Source organism: Apium graveolens, unplaced genomic scaffold, assembly GCF_009905375.1.
Source record: "Apium graveolens cultivar Ventura unplaced genomic scaffold, ASM990537v1 ctg8610, whole genome shotgun sequence".
Classification (NCBI taxonomy): Eukaryota; Viridiplantae; Streptophyta; class Magnoliopsida; order Apiales; family Apiaceae; genus Apium; species Apium graveolens.
This window is the reverse complement of record NW_027421324.1, coordinates 196,288-199,726: the sequence shown is the minus strand read 5'-3', so window position 1 is coordinate 199,726 and position 3,439 is coordinate 196,288. Positions and strand designations below refer to the sequence as shown.

Below are 3,439 nucleotides of genomic sequence, written 5' to 3'. Positions count from 1 at the left end.
AAGGAATACCAAGTATTTATCAACTATATACGCAAAAGATAATAAACGGGGACTTTGAAAAAAATGAAGAGACTAAAGTATTATCTGCACCTTTTACTTTCTGCACCCATGTTTCTGGGCATTACCGCATCTAGTAGGTTGCAGCTGCTCTAAATAATTGGATGGACATTGAAGAAGAATCCGCAGGAATAATATTTTGAGGCTTCATCTGAGCCAATCACGGTCAGATGCTATGGCTTTAGATGGCCTGCAACAGCTTCCTCAAGCAACGGCTGAAAACCAGGACACTGGTTCAGAAAATTATAAGAAACAAGTATATAACAAGATCAATAATATTAACCTTAAGGAACTTATTACTAGACCTTCTCATGTTACAGTCATGCACACCACTTCAATGAATAAGTAAAATATGTATGATTTAATATTGTCGGTAAAAGATCTAACAAACATTAACTATGTAAACCATTCAGAATGAGTTGTGACCGGTCTCCAATGGAGTAATTTGGAATACGTACCCAAAAAAATTGATACCTCAAAGGTACAAATGACAAAATGATAAATATGGTATTCAGAGTATCCATATGAGATTTATAACTCCAAATGTGAATACTTAAAAGGTAAAAATTAACTACTTTTGCATCAACCAAATGTGATTTATGTGTTTCTTAACCTCTCAATATGGTTGCACTGATCACATAGGTATTATGTTGGGTAGTATTTCAATTCTAGTGGGACTTATCTATTTTTTTTTGCAAAAAATCTATTGATTTTAGTTGCATGATATTCAATAATAAAAATAAAATAATAGCAAATAATAATATCTAAAAAAATAACAACAAATTACAAATCTTGCATTAATTTAAAAAGAATGGATAATTACCTGGAAACTATATGTCAACGGGGGAGGGGATTCATGGAGCATTTTCTTCATTAGTATTTCAGAAATTTATGAAGTAGAAGTAGCAGTTCGATAATAAAATTAAAAAAAATCACAGAACAAACTTAAAGATAGTAAAATAATTCAGTCAAATGGTCTAACTGTGCCACAATCATATGTATACACACACAGTATACACACACACATAGATAATCAAGATTGTATAAGTGAATAGAGTCCGGAAATTTCATATTCCTCCCTTCTATATATCTAAAATTGATATACGTTTTATGAGGAGGTTTACTGCACATATTCTCCTCCACTAATCTTAGTTCATAATTAAGTTTTTACATCCCTTAATTCGAAGAAGAGTGTCGCTAAACGGGAGATGATGACAGCTATGCTCATTTATTGTGCACTATTGAAGTAAAAAACTAAGTACTAGGGAACCACACATAAGACTATACCTCAGATTCAAAAGTAATTGCATCTCCTTGTTCAGTGAAGCATTTTCGATCAGACAGGTTGTCTAGATAATCCAATGTTTCCAAACCTTCTATCCTCACTTCACTGTAAAACCATATGAATTTAGCAGAAACAAAAGAGGACGAGCTAAATACTGTAAATTTCACTTCGGCAAGCCTTCATATATCAAGAAATCTAATTAAGCAACAAGATCGCAAAGTCTACATTCCTTCTCCTTTATTATTATGTGGCAAATGATCAAAATAACATTGAGAAGGAGAAGTGTCTAAATGGCACATCTGAAAAGCCTTCAAGTGTCACTTATGTAAAACATAACGCACACATGTGTTTCAACTATAACTTAAATGTATTGTGCATGTACTAAAATGTGGCAGTAATTTACACGTGTCAGTATGATCATTTTTCTCTCATATTGTGTTGATAAAAGGTAAACGCACTTAACTTTATTTCACCTACTTAAAACAAATGAAATGCTTTCAAAGAATATTAAAGCAGCGTTTAGCATAAGCCTCTTCTACTTTTAAGTAAGTAATATATTCCCTTAGAAACTAACAGTGAGAGGGAGTTGAAAATGTAGCATTGTACTCAGTAGCACCATTTTGGTGATATGCAAAAGATTACTAAATGAAATACATACATAGCACGAAAACGTCAACCATTTACAAATAGCAGAGGTTTTAATAGGTACTTAAATGTCACTGCCAACTTAGCCCAGTCCTGTTTCTATGATCTTTGTTTTATTTCATGTCACAACACATTACAACCAGTGACAGAGTATTTAGGTTCAAAAATGTCAGTGCATACCAGATATCCGAAACAGACAAATATGTATGGTAGCCAAATGAGAAACTAAAGGCTGCTGTCAATGTTCCGGATGTGCGATATCATGTTGAGATTCCCACAAGATGAAAGAGAAACCCTAAGTCGAAACTCATAACTATGGAAGACAAAGAAAGAAAGCTGTCAACAAATTCATATTAATATATGTGGATTGATAATAATCACCAACATTCATGTACCCAAGAAACCATTTGCCTACAATTTTTACTGTCCTGCCATTTCTATACCTACAAATATGATCTTAGATGTGAAAACATATACACAGGCAAACTACAAAAGAGATAATACAACTTCACCAAGTACGAAATGTTTCTATAACCATAGGTTCGTATCATCTCAAAGTTATCAAACATGTGGAGGCGTCCATGGATCCAATCAGCATATAGCATTTGGAAACTTGCAACACAATCACTATCTTTTGCTGTCATATAATTTATTTATTTTTAAATACCGATTAAGGCCGTGTTGGTAAAGGGAAAAAAACAATATATCTGCAAAAAAGTACTTTTAAATAAACCGTGCGTAACTAGGATATACTTGTCATGTAAATTAATAGGAAAATACATCAAAAGTTAACCTGTAGGGCCACTGCTTTAAATCTTCCTCTGAAGTCTTTCGCGGTAATCCTTCTGTTTCTTGGGAGGAGGATTATGATCAACTCTCCATCCTTCGTTTCTTGCATGACCATTTGCTTCAACTGAAGCGGAGGAGCAAAACTAGAGAAAATTTTAAAACCTGCATCAAGTTATCGGTACTATGATTTCAAATAAAAAGACTGCAACGTGAATATAACGATAATTGGTATATACCTTGGGAAAACAAACAGAGATTCCTCCTCGCTTGCATTATAAGGCCTGGGAACCTTCAGAAAACATTTAGGAATATAATTAAGATTACGCCCGGTATTGTATATTAAGCAGCATAACTTGATTACTCAATCACTCACTCAACAAATACATTAACAAATACATAAGGCACATTTTAAACTTAAAACTATTCTCCGCCCTTTTGTTTATAGTTTTAAAGTACATTTTTTGGTCATTCTGTAATGCACCACAACCCAGAAATTATATTCTCAAGAAAATTCTATCATGGATCACTTACAGAGAGATATTTCAAAGAGCAAGTTGTCAATAGAAGCACTTAAACAGCAAGCCAAAAAAACAACTTAAGACTACAACCTAATTAACTACATAGATTGCAATTACCAGCAAGAAAGTCTGCACATAACCATTA

General features: G+C 33.3%; 1 long non-coding RNA gene across 1 annotated transcript; it reads right to left on the bottom strand.

The window, feature by feature from the left end:
* Positions 1 to 1,123: 1,123 nt before the first annotated feature.
* Positions 1,124 to 3,066, bottom strand: LOC141705188 (uncharacterized). Its single transcript, XR_012568243.1, has 4 exons — positions 3,013 to 3,066; positions 2,781 to 2,938; positions 2,168 to 2,300; positions 1,124 to 1,447 (listed from the first exon to the last, which is right to left on the bottom strand). It is a non-coding gene; the product is annotated as an uncharacterized LOC141705188 (long non-coding RNA).
* Between the last annotated feature and the right edge of the window lie 373 nt (positions 3,067 to 3,439).